The sequence below is a fragment of the Parasteatoda tepidariorum genome, chromosome 1 (assembly GCF_982258835.1).
Source record: "Parasteatoda tepidariorum strain Cologne lab strain chromosome 1, Ptep-v5.0, whole genome shotgun sequence".
NCBI lineage: Eukaryota > Metazoa > Arthropoda > Arachnida > Araneae > Theridiidae > Parasteatoda > Parasteatoda tepidariorum.
In genome coordinates, this window is record NC_141755.1 from 123,931,363 (window position 1) to 123,945,728 (window position 14,366).

At 29.8% G+C, this 14,366-nt stretch overlaps 1 long non-coding RNA gene across 1 annotated transcript in view; it reads right to left on the reverse strand.

The window, feature by feature from the left end:
- LOC147816878 (uncharacterized) overlaps positions 1-13,491 on the reverse strand; it is a 40,268-nt gene extending 26,777 nt beyond the window's left edge. The window contains exons 1-2 of the long non-coding RNA XR_015429351.1: positions 13,429-13,491; positions 4,743-4,822 (exon numbers count right to left, since the gene is read on the reverse strand). This is a non-coding gene — a long non-coding RNA (uncharacterized LOC147816878). The remainder of the gene's footprint in view (positions 1-4,742; positions 4,823-13,428) is intronic.
- Between the last annotated feature and the right edge of the window lie 875 nt (positions 13,492-14,366).

Consider the following 14,366-nt stretch of genomic DNA (forward strand, 5'->3'; position numbering starts at 1 on the left):
AATATTTTAAGCTACGAAAGCAGGCACAAATCGTACTTTCTCTGAATAAACTGAAATTTTTTTCGGGGGAATCGGATATCTGATCCATAAAATATATGTGGTAGTCGCAATCGCAATCTGGGTAATTTGGTTCCAATAGTTTTGTCAGGAGAGCTGTCCAAAGTTTGGACACTTTCATGTTATTTAGACTTCTTTGCGTAGTTTGCCATATCGCGAGAACTTTTTAAGATAATTGAAAAGTTTTAAACGCAATTATAAAATTCGTTTATCAAAAGATAATACCATACAAAAAATAGCTTTTAGTAAGTATTTATTATTTTTAACTATTTTATTTCATAATAGACAAAAAAAATTTTAAAATGTATGCTTTCCAAATTTTTTACATCTTTTTAAAGAATTTAATTTTAAATAACCAACTGAAAAAATACCGAAAAACAGCGAAATTGTACGAATAGTTCTTGAGAAAACGAATAAATTTTAAAAATAAATTCCCCTCTCAAACCATTTAGATAGAGTCGTTTTACGTAAAAATAAGATCATTACATCGAACGTTATTGAAAATGGTTCGTTTTTCGTGCGCTCTGTCAGGGGTCTGTTTAGAAGAAATTTGGGTCCATTAACGGACCCTTCACAAAATATCTTTTCATAAAAACGGAACATTCACAAAATATTTTAATTTAAAAACGGACCCTTCTCAAAATGATTTTTCTTTTAATCGGACCTTTCACAAATTTTTTTATCTTCATTATTGTTTTGTTAATCAAATAAACCTTTCCCAGGGCAGAAAACAAGAAAGATGGATGTAAACGAATTAAGTTAAGTCTTCCGCAGACGATTCTTCTATTATTCGTCCGAAATGAATATTCTGCGTTCAGCTGTATAGGCTAAATACCAAATATTTGTATGTTGCATCTCTAATTTAGAAGCAGCAATTGCTGTTTATTTTTGAAAATTTAATTTTTTTATTATAATTTTACAGTGTCGAGCATAATCTTGTATCTATTTACAATTTAAAAACTCCTTGAAAAAGTTTTTTGCAATAACCAGACCCTATTTGCACAAATTCATAGATACGGACCCTGGTTGAAAGAATGCGAGTCATTTTTTCACAATTTCACGAAAAACGGACCTTTCACAAAATGTCTGGACAGACCCCTGACTGTGCATATAAGACAAGCTAATCTAGATGACAGTACAGAATTTATTTTGTTGTTAGGTAGTCTTACAGATGTTGATATGTGTAGCATGTTCTTTTGTTATTTCTTGTTGTCTTACTTCAGCCAAAAACTTTTTATCAGTGATCGAACTTGTGACGATTTTCAATAGGCTAGATATTCCCTACATTTGGTTAAAATTGAGGAGAACTCTATTAAGTGGTTTCTAAATTTTTAGGTACTTTCTAGAAATTTGAATTCACACTCATTCTGATTGAACTAACTACGCAACAGTCTTTGCAGAACTGTGCAACTCATCGAATGCAATTCGTTGAACACGCATTGCATCATAATTTCTGATCCGATAATCTTATAAAGCAATAATTTGTTCTCCCGGTCAAGTGACCGGTTGTGGTAGAAATAGGTATACAACAAGTATTATTCGAAACAAACAAAATATAAAAAAAATTATAACAATAGATTATTAACTGTGTATAATTGTTAGAAAAAGTCAAATGTGCAAAAACGATAAGATGATAAGCGATGCAAAAGTTCTTAAACGGTTATTTGACCGGTTAAGGTATGTTTAGTGTTAATTTGGAAAACGCTTTAAAGCAAATTTAAATATCTTGTTTTCCAGATAATATTATAGTTAAAACTTGTTTAGACAGAAGTTCTTTTTGGCAAGTGGGGTTAAAGAACTACAATGGATCATAAAATTTGACGCGATGTGAAATATTTTGGTGTGTTTAGTTCACAAAAATTTTTCTTTGTCTAAGGATTTCCCCTACTGGGCTAATGTCTGAAACTTTTGGTTGCCAACTTCAAAATTAGTCAAAATGTGTTTTGATTTGTTAACTATTTTCAACAATGGGCTTTAATTTGAAGGAAAAAATTAAACCTGCGATTTATGTATCCAAAATTAGCTAAATTATTTCATATAGTGTAAAAAAGAGAAAGATAATATAAATATTTAAGGAAAGGCGCCAGTACGAGATTTGCCTCTAACTCCGTCTGACTATCAAGTTTCCAATCGTCTCGTGGATTTCGTGATCAAGCGATTTACGACAATGGATTGTATGGCGTTTTTGACTTGCACATTTTTTTGCTATTGCCCTCTAACGTACCCTCACATTGTATATATAGTATACAGAGCCGGATTATACCTTTCGTGGGCCCTAGGCATAGCCCTTTTTAGGCCCTCCTCTCCTTCCCCCACTCCTCCTCTCTTTTCAAAATATATGATAAAATTTTCTTGCATATTTTTTTTTACATTTTTATTAATATGGATTTTAACTTACAAATTTGTTTATCGAACTTTATCTGCAATACCGACATACTGCCGATATTGCAGTTGATATCGATAATACCATTATGATTAGTTCGATCGATAACTATTTGCAAAAGTGATATTGAAAAGGAAGATGCTAAACATGAGGCAAGAAAATTGATCGTTTAATTAAGTAATTTTGAAACTGCGTTTATGACCGTAATTTGGTAGCATGCTTTAAAACAAGTTAATATGATCACTTTAGCTCTCCAGGAACCAGGGATAGAATTGTGCACAATAGTCAAATTGTACTATAGTTTATTGCAACATTTTCAAAACATGTACACCGAAAAATCGTTCGACGAATTAAAATCGAAAGCACAAGTTCTTTTGCCGAATACTGAATATAAAATAAAGAGAACACGAAAACGAAAGAGATTTTTCGACGAAACAGAAGAACAAGAAGTAATTTCAAACTCGAATCCAAGACAAATTTTTTTGTCAGGAACGTATTACGCCATTTTAGATGTATTAATTTCAGAAATGGCTAAAAGGCGTAAAGCCTACAGTGATTTGTACGATAATTTCGGTTTTCTTGTTCTCAAAAATTTGTCAGAATCTGAGATTAAACTAAAAGCGCAAAATTTGGTGAAAATTTACTCATCCGATTTAGAGGAAAACTTTGTAGATGGATTTTTACTATTTTCAAATTTGTATGACAAGAAATGTTGCTGCACAAGAAATGATGAAGGCTCAAATTAAAGATAAACTTGTGAATACTTTTCCTAACGTTCACATTGCATTAAGAATATATTTGTCGATTCTTGGATCAAATGCAGAAGGAGAAAGATCTTTCTCCAGATTAAAATTGATAAAAAAAACTATTTGCGTTCAACAATGAATCAAGATCGTTTGGCATCGCTCGCACTTAAGTCTATTGAATACGACATTTTGCATAGTTTGGAATTCGACAGCATAATACAAGATTTCGTTGAATCCAAAAATCGCAAAAAAGTAATATATTAGATCATAAGATTCTGCAAAATAATTTATTACCGAAAAATATTATATTTTTATTTGTATCTTCATAATTTTGTGCAAAATACACTTGTTGTTTCTAAAGATAAATTATTTTTGTCAACAATAATTTTTCTCCCAAGTTTTTCGTAGGCCCCTGAATTTCGAAGGCCCTAGGCACATGCTTGTGTGCCTATAGGTTAATCCGGCCCTGATAGTATTTATACACAATATTAAAAACAAAAATCTGTATTCACACAGTCTATCAAGAAATCCATGCGGATTTTCGATCGCTTTTTCAATTTTGTTTATGAAATTTCAACATTTTGAATATGATGTAATGATACGCAAATTTGGAATTTGATTTATCACTTTCTTATACGAGACAGTTTCATTGCAAAACCACAATTTTTTTTGTACCTATTTTTGGCCATTACCAAAAATCGGTTCAAGGTCAAAATGTCCCTTTCAAGTAATTCCTTTTTTTTACCCTAAATATAGTTATTCCATCAACGACGTTTTCCAATTTCCTTAGTTGTTCTGCAATATTTAGTTTAATTTCCGATATTTCGATGTGATATATTATTACGAAACGCAAATTTCGAATTTGAGTGATCACATACTGACGTGTGAAAATCAAGTTTCGATCGTAAACCTACGTTGTTTTTATCTAATTTTTTTTTCCGACCATGTTTTTTGAAATTCCACTATTTTCAACGTAATACGATACTCGAATTCCGAGTTATAAAATAATCCCATTTTAACATGCTTAATCTAGCGACTATTCCATTTTGAATTCATGTCGATTTCTGATCATTTCTTCTTAGTTTTTCACTTTTTTTTGTACGAGATTAAGACACCTGAATTTCGAATTATAGAGCAAGCACATTCTGGGGTATTTTATTTGCGGCATTCACTAATGAATCGACGTTGTTTACTGATCATTGTTTAGTTCTGTTTCGGTTTTTTTAAATATAAGATTCTGATATATGATATTTCGACACGCGATTGAAAAACTGAATTATCACTTTTTTGATATTGCTCACGAAGCTTTTAATACAAATTCACATCTGTTTCCGTGCATTTTTTTATGAATTTATCCATTGCTTCTCAGCCATTTCATATGATTTTTATTTTTTTTAAATCTGATATTTTATACAAATTTGTTTATTAGGTATTATGTCGCAACTTACTAGTTTGGCAATAGTAATTTCTTTAAATTAATATTTCTTTTAAAGTTGTCCTTTTTCTGTTAATTGTAATTTATAGCTATTTTTTGTTAACATAGTAGACATAGTTACCTCGCATCGAACTTAATACCAAATAGTCGCATTTTAGTTGCCATTACAGGATTTTTCTCTTCTCTCTTACAGAAGTAAACCTAAAATTGCAAGGAAAACAATTAGAAATCAAATATAATATATAATAATCTATAGTATATGATAAGTATTACAATATACAACATATAATAAGTATTTCAAAGCTCACAAGTTCGAAAACTCGCAAGAACAGTTAGAAAAAGGGTAACTCGAAAGAGATGGATTAAATTCTCAATACATTGATTTTTGTCTGATGGGTTAACAAAACATTTGGTTGGTTAACGATTTTCTACAAAATTTTAACGTTTATAGGGAAAATTCTAATTCGTAGTTTCTTGGTTAAAAATAAAATTAAATACTATTTCCATATTTTTTTAGCGGATGGTATAACTATTAAAAAAAAGGCTATTGTTTAGAGTAAAAAATTAATCGTGTTTTCTAGTTCAAAATAAGTTAAAACTCCTTTTGGTCATATTTTTTGGGTGGAAAGATTAACGATTTTTTTTTGTTTTGTTTTGGTAAAAAAATTCAGACATTTAAATTTTTTTTTTTTTTAAATTTTCGTTGTAACCTAGTCTTGGTCGATGCTCGAACGCAAAAACGCAAGATAGCAGAAGAATGCATGAACGCAAGAAAAGAAAGTGATTACGTAAAAAATTATTAAGCAAAATGTTTACTCAAAATGTTTACTCAAAAAATGGTTACTTAAAAGATGTTTACTTAAAAAATGATTGCTTGAAAAAATTATTACTCGAAAAAATGATTGACCGAGTGGAATTCGAATCAGTGGGTTCGAATCTAGCCATAATCTTTGAGTCTGTGCTTCCTTATTTTGTAACATCTGATTTTTTTGATAGTGGGTTGGATTCCATCTCTAGCTCCTTGTCCTTTAATGGCCAATAGGAGTTCTTTTGAAATGCGCACACAAGCCTTGATTTATTTATTTATAGTTGCAGATGTGCAGATATGTAAGCTCATCAGAAAGTACGACTGTATTTTGTAATCCTTTGCTTTAATTTATCAAATGTTTACAAAAATCTGTTGTGGCCACCATATTTTTCAGCAGGTTATCCGCGGGCTTATACTGTCTTAATATTGACCAATATTTAAAAGCAATATTAAATTTTTCAGCTTTTAAATTGTAATTAGCAACATTAATTTTCATCCTTAATTTTGGAATTGCTTTTCTTTATATTGTTTTTTTTTTTGCAGTACGCATCATAAATATTCGATGCCAAATTTAACTGAAACACATTATGTTTAAATTATAAATAAATGTAAATAGTGATAATTAAATGTGTTCATTCATCAAGCTATTAATTTCGGTTCAATCCTACGTCTAAATTTCGACTACGAGAAACCTTCTAAGATACGTTTCTTGATGGTTGTTTCGTAGACGTCTGCTAAAGCCCACCGCTTGTATTAGCCATATTACGTCTACCATAGTTATCTATAAGACGTCTATACTTAAGTCATTGTGGATTACATATAAATAAGTTATTAGAAAACGTCTAGTAGACGTCGATGTTTGGTCCACGATGTCTTATGGATAATGTGGAAGAATTCTAGACGTCTGCTGGATGGATTGTGCAGCATGGGAATAAACTAATATTTTTAAGCAAAATTCATAATTTTTTTGGACAAAAGTTAGCTATCATTTATTTAGGACTAGCCGATTAAGGCGGCCAGCTGTCCGCCACGCTAAAGGTTTTCACAAATAAAGTACTATAATAAAGACTTCTTGTATTACGCAAGAAAGATGCTATTTTCACTGAAACTTTCATTGCACGCATTCTCGTTGTTGTTTTTTATGTAACTTGCCTATACCAGCAAGCTCGTTGGGTGAAGCAAAGTAGTTCCATCTGTGGCCAAGAAGGCTACTTCAGACTCACACGTTGCAGCCCGTTTAAAGGGTGGATCCATTCATACATCCACAGATCCTAATTTTGACCTGCACCAGAGAACGATCTATTTCCAATTCAGTTTCCCTAGCAGTATGATTTGCTAAGGAAGCATGGAGGATTTTGTGACCTGTCAGATTTAATGTGCACTATCAGTCACCATTTACTGCACGGGGAGAGCCGTTGGCAGTTGGGGATCGAACTCACGACCACTTCGACATGGGCCCAACGCTCTATCAACTGGGCCATCCGGGCATGGTACGCATTCTTTCATTCGCAGACGTTACAAGATGACTAAATAAGATTTTAATGACGAATAAAACTTTTTTTATCTTTTCCACTTGCAGCAAAACGAAAAAAAGATATTTACAGTGTGAAAAATAATTTTTTTATTAGAATTGAATTCTAAATTATTGTTTTTAATGGCAATTTTATTCAGGTGCATTTTTATGTGTTTTTTTGATAGACTTTTCTATCGTCGCTTCGCTCTAAAACTTTCGGCTTTTAAGTTTTGCTTTAAGAATTAAGAATTTTTTTTCTCCATTTTTTCTTTTTCTATAATTTGTTCTTAATCTTTGTTTATACAAAGACGTGGTAGTTTTTCCCGTAATCTGAAAAATTGAGATTTTAGAACTGTTTTTTTTTTTTGCTATTCTTTGTTTGAAATTTTTTGTTTCTATCGACGTTTTTATTACGACGCGTTATTTTTTAAGAGCATTACTGATGATTTAATTTTTTTATCTCCTTTTTTTCCTGGATAATATGTAGAAATAAAATTTTGCTTTTCAAATCAAAACGATCTATTTTCCTCTTTTGCTTCATTCATAATTGTCAGAAACACTGTTAGTATCGTTTTTAGACCTACATTTATAGTTTTTGTTTTATTCCTCGGTATTTTTATTATTTTGCTATAAGTGATGATTCTGATATATGTTTTTTTCTATTTCTTGCGTTTTTTTTATTTTGTCATTTCATTTTTTCTATAAATGTAAACTTTTTTTTCAATTGCAGTGTTTTTTAGTCTATTATGTAAGCTAACATGAAAGGCTGATAATTTGCTCAAAACTTTTAATAAATATAGTTGAAAATTAAGTAAAGTATTTGCATATTCTTCTTATTTTTTCCCCTCCACTTAATAATTTCAATTCTTTTAATTCACTTAATATTTGGGGACAACAATTATAGTTTTTTCTCTCCTTATCTTTAAAATATTTGCTTGAATTGTTTGTTTTGCTTGAATCGCCATAATTTGTTTCCTGTAAAACGCAGTATTTTGTTTTCTCCAGAAGATTGAGTAACATTAAAAAAAAATAGAGATTTACAGTTTTCGAGTACACGAAACTTTCGCATATCTGGAATTTGCAGAGTTTGTACAGTAATATGGATTTCTGATCCTCTTTTTTTCTCCTAAATGTTTTATTTGCAATAATCTATTTAAAAGTTTCATGTCAGCTACGATTGTACGTATTTTTCATTTTTGAATAATGAAACTCTGAACAATTTTATTTTACACTAGAGCGGTATTTCAGGGGAACTGAATTTCGTTATCAAAGATTCATTTCAGAATCAAGTTAATTTCCCATCAAATTTTAATCTATGGATGTTAAAAAAATAATTTAATAAATCATATCGCGTTATATTAATCCCAATAATATCAGTTTTGTTTAGTATCTAATAAACTTTATGATTCTAAACTAACACAAATTTTATTTAGCATTACTGGTTTAAAAGATTAAGCCCTAAATTTTATAAGATAAAAACATTATTTATACTAGGCTAAAATTTTAAACAAAACTACTTAAAGAGGTACAGAATTTTTTTTTCTCCATCTTAGAAATGAATCGTGTAGTGTATTTGATATTTTGAGACATGCTTTACATAAATAATATGGATAGCTTTGGATATTGTTTTAAATTTCTAATTTTTGAGGCCCCTATAAAAATGCCACTGGCTGATAACAATGTTTCACTAATTTTGCAATATTTCGCTCAGCTAAAAAATCATAAAAAGTTTAAGGAAAATTTACTTTTGGTTAAATTTGTGATCGAAACTCCAAGTTTGAATTTTGCTGTGAAACATTAGCGAATTATTGCAAATAATTCGCCCAAAAGTTTTGTAAGAGAAGCCACAAAAAGAAAGCAAAAAATGTGGCGACTTGATGACGTAGGAAAAAGTTTGAACCTTGTTACCAATCTTTAAAAATTAAAATTCTCATCGTGGATGCTTAAGACTTCTACAGGACCAATTGTAAGTTACAGAAATAATGAATTTTTAAACATTGAGTAATACGATATAAAAAAAAAATTCTACCAAAACATTATTTACACTTTTATGTCTACAAATATGCCATGTAATTATCTCAAGTAATTATCTTAAGTAAAGTGTCTTAACTGGAAGCAAGTTTGAATTTTCAGAGCGGACGTTTGCCCTTTGTATGAAATTGTTAGCCCAAGTATATGTTATTTTACCTAACAACGAGTTGCAGAAAAAGCAATGTTTAGTTTTCTTTATGATTTGAAAGTTTGAATTTTAATCTCATCGTAATAAATCATCACGCCCATAGTTTGTTTTCGTTAGTCAACTTGTTAATTGTACCACCAAAACTAGTTTTACTTAACTTTTACTTAGAAATTGCAATTTACGACTTAGATACTTCAAGTACGAATTTTTCCTGCCGTAGCCTATTACAATGTCGTAGGTTAGCATTGCTTATAATCTCCCCCTCCCCCCTCATTTATCAGAAAAGAATCAGCAAATCATATTATTACCAGAACTATGGGGCATCGCAAAATACCTGCCAATTATATGCCATCCTCATCATAAAGACAAGAATCTGAAGGATAAAACTCAAAAAAAGTAATACGATTTCAATGAAGTTATGAATATATCAATTCAAATCATTCGAAAAATTATATTAATAAATTTTTGATACTGTATAACCCTTTATGTACCGATCAGACATTTAAGTTGAACTAATAATATTTCCATAAAGCATTGAAACGGAACAAAATATCCCATTTGAACTTGCCTGTCCCTGTAATATGACTTTACGTTTATTATTAATAGTTGCCAACACACGATTATTTAAAGTTTAACATCAATGTAACCGTTTATATGTTGGTAAGTCGTTCTAGGAAGCTATTTTATTATTCCTCAATTTCATTCCTCAATTTTCAGCTTTCTATTAAGATCAATTTTGCAAGCAAGTCTTTCATATTTTCTTACTGATTCATTAATATTTTCAACTAGTTAAGAAACAAAGTATTAAATGCTTGACTTAAATTAAAATTTTATTAAGAGTTGTAAAATCCATATTGAGAATTTTATGAAAAATAGGAAAATAACATTTAATTTTTTTAAAAAAGTATTTGTCAAAGTGAAAAATAGACTATATTTAATGGGACAAAAAAGTTTCTCACTCTTTTGATAATTTTTTTAATTGGTATATAAAGTGTTAAGTACAGTAAAAGTTCGATTCAACAAGTTCGACATGTAATAAGAAATTCACTATTACGGCAAGTTGCTGACAAAATTTTGTCATTGAAGATTCCAAAAATATTTATATAACAATTTAAAAATTACTATCTTACCGCTATTACGACGAAAATGTTTTTTAGGAAAATCTACTGCTTAAGTGAGCAATATACGAAGAAAGTAATTTATTACTACTAAAAAATACTAAAACTTTTTTTCTGATGTTATGAAATGCATTGGTGGCCATGCAATAGGCTGCCAAAAAAGGTGATTTGACCTACGGAAAGGGCATTGGCCATACCAGACATGAGTTCTAAAATTTGATAAGAACTATACATCGATTTGAGACTGTAACAAGACTATAGAGATTTCCACGCTTTGAGACTACTACACATTGAAACTATCGCCACTTAAAACTTTCCTGACTTGAGACTCACAAACAACCTGAAACTACCGTAACTTGAGACTAACACAAACTGAGACTGATTCGACCAGAGAACATAACCTGAGATCAACTGGAGAATACCACCAGAGAATACCTGAGACTACCACAGAATTAGACTTCCAAGTATTTAGAATATCCAAGACTTCAGAATATCACGACCAGAGACAACTAAGTCATACGATAACCACAAACATGAGACTTACACGACTTGAGACTACACAATCAATGTTAAATCTCTCTCACATGTTTATTTGGAAACTAAAATAACATTAGCTTGTTAACCACATGTAAATTAAATTTTTTATGACTCTTCCTATGAATAAATTTATCCCATACTTTTTTGTTTTAAAATTTGAAATTTATTTATTAATATAAATTAAATTTATAGCAACAGACTTTGTAGAGTCAATCTTTAGCATTAGTTTTAAGCATCTGAACAGCAATCTGAAAACTAAAACGTCGGAATTTAAAACAATAAAAAAAATCAATGAAAATTTTTTTAAAAATCTTTTAATGATTGCAAGATGGAACAATTGAAGAAACAAATTCCGTACAAGTCATATTTGTATCGCCTTTCCACACTAAAATACCATACATCAATTCGAAACCAAATATCCAACTCTGTTGGGATATTCAACCTTGGATAAGTACTGTTTAATATATTTTCATTAAGCAAAAGAAAATAACTCCGGGTGATTACACATCAGTAAATTTTTATATTTATTTACATTTCAATATAGGGCCATTTTATACTTTATTTTATCCAAACAGTGCTCTTTATAAAATTCATTGATATTTTTTTCTTTAAACCAATATCTTAAGAAATTTTTTTAAATAATGTTGTTTACTTTGAATTAGCCCTATTATTTTAAGAGATATTCAGTATTCGCAGAGGCAAAATTGTCGAATTTCTTGTTGCATATTCTATAGAAAAACACTAAATAAAATTCTTTAATTTTTTTTTCTTATTAGAAATTGGAATATTTAGAGAATTCTTATCTAACCCCATGTTTTTTTTGTTTAGATTATTTAATTGTTTTTCTTCTTGCAAATAGGCAATTCCATGGTGTCATGCATAAAAAATTAACATGAATTCCTTAGAAAAATTATCTCATAAAACATAAGTTATAATCATCAAATTTTTACATTAAGTATTATTACATCATAACCAATCGAAAAACAGTTTATTTTGTAAAAACTGATTATAATAAGTTAAAATAAATGGATTTAATTGTGGGTGTCTGATGTAAATCGCACAAAAGCAGAAAACGATTACTCATTTAATTGATTGATAATTGTCTGAACTCTGTGAATTTGTTTACAATTTAAATGTAAATATGACTGAATTTTGAAGCTGACACTTGAATAAGAAATTCTATGCAGTTCTTAACTTGTAAAATATGAAATATAATTAATTTGAAATTTTTTACTTCAGTGTCAGACATAAATTTTTCAAGATGGATATGAATTTTAGTTAAAGATAATCACTATAATGACTGAAAATTTTAATTTTAATGCTATAAACATTTTTCAATTTAATAGCTTCCTTAAATTTAAAATGTTTAATATTTCCTGTTGGAATGAATGGATCAATGTGTTTTAGTAGCATTTTCCATCTTGTATAAGTCAGTTGAAAAATCAACCATTTAAATATTAACTGTGCATGATATCCTAACAACAATGTAAACAAAAATTATATATAAGCAATATTTCCTAAATTAAATAGCTTTAAAAATCTTGGAAAAAAAAGCTGTTGCTATTTTTCTTTAATAATATGGAAAAGAATACCGAAAATTTCATTATTTTTATATAAAATTAAAAAAAATCTATTGAAAAAAATGTCATTGCACATTAAAAGGAAATAAAAACAATTTTTTTACTGTATTATAAGTCTATAACAAATTTTTCTGGGAAAAAAGACTGCTTAGGAAAAATGATAATTTAATAGCTTTATTTATTGCCAGCATAAAATTAAATAATCATTTTGTACAGCTCTTACAATCTATTCTATTTCATGTTTCAAAGCCTTTGCTGAGAAAAAAATAATTCATTGATGGAAGTACAAAAGCTTTCAGAAAAAGAGTGTAAGATAAAATCTATTATTAAATTATAACCAATTATTTTTCGAAGAATTTTATAAAATTAAAAATACTGAAACATTTTGTTAAAAGAAAAAAAATACACCCAAAGCATCTTAACAAACTTGAACAGTAAATGAATTTAGCCCACAGACAAGAAGATAAAAAACAGAAAAACCCTCCTTTTATGGACAGAAGCAAATATACTAACCCCTTCTTCCATCTCCCCCTCAATTTTTGACTTTCCTTAACTGCTTAGTCCCATCTCCAAAGAGGTCAAAGATTTCTCCATTCATTTAGCAACATGGGAGAGTTTTATATGGCATTCTAGTTTAGCTGGGTAGTAATGGAGAGAATTTTAATGAAGTATTGCAAAGTTGATGAAATTTAAGCTGTTTGACGATAAATTTCCATTTGAATAAAGTGGATATAACGAATGGTAAAATAATTTAAATTAAGAAAAAAATTCTAACTTTTCTTAAAAATTCCCTGATTTATCCAGGTTTTTTCCAGTATAAAAAAAATCCCTGATAATTCCAAGTTTTCAAGGTGGGTGGATAGCCTGCTTTTATAAAGTTAATTTTTTAAAAATAGATAAAGTTCCAAACATTAAACAACAAACAAAATTTATAAATGCAGACAGTTTTACCCATTAATAATCTGAATATTTATCTCTCATCTATTAAGAAAATTTTCAGAAAATTCAGTGCAATTAAATCATTGAACAATTGAAAATCAGCCATAAACAAATTAAAACCGAAAAGACATACCATAGAAGGAGCTTGATTAGAATTTGCTTGAGATAAACCAAACGGATCAAAACGATCTATTTCGAAAAACAAGAAATAAGTATTAATACATTTATTAAAATAATTAGAATAAAATAATTTTTAACCAGCTAAGTAGTTGCTCTGGGTCTTTTTAAGCTTAAACCTTTAGCTAACATCAATTTTTCAGCTTGGAAGGGAAATATTTGCATAACTTTGCAAATCGGTTAAAAGGTTGAACAGGTTGCATTGTTGCAACAAAAACTGATGTTGTAACAAATGTCACTTGCCAATGACGGCAATCCTGCTATGAGAATCCAAGCTATTTTAAGGCAGAGAGGGCATTTCTTGTTTTTTTCAGTGGCACCATCTATGCCCAAGAGCAGCCATACACACGTCACAGCCCGTTTTACCGGGAGGAACCAGTCACACTCCATTCATTCCTCCACGCATCATAATTTTGACCTTAACCAGAGGAAGATCAATGTCCAATTCAGTACTCTCAGAAGTATTGATTTATTATGGGAACTTGAAGGACTTTGTGATCCCAACAAATTTAAAGTGTCCGAGTCACAATTTAATACACGGGGATTCTTTGGCCAGCAGGATTCGAACTCACGAATATGAGCCCAGCAACCTACCAACCAGGCTATTCCGACCCATGCAACAAAAACTAACTTATCTCATTGTTATTTTAACAAGTTTGTAGCAGGGAAAAGCTTACTCAATTTTACCTAGAGTTAGAACTTGGAAAGCTAGAGTTTTCAAAAATGAAGAGCAAAAAATAAATAAGTGGTTTCAGATCTGTCAAAATGCAATAAATTTTGATACAACTACTTACCAGGGGGTAGAAGCAGTGTCAAATCACTTCCAGAGAATGGATCACTCTATAAAGAAAATAATAATGCTTTGAATGCACTTGAGTTGATACAATACATATA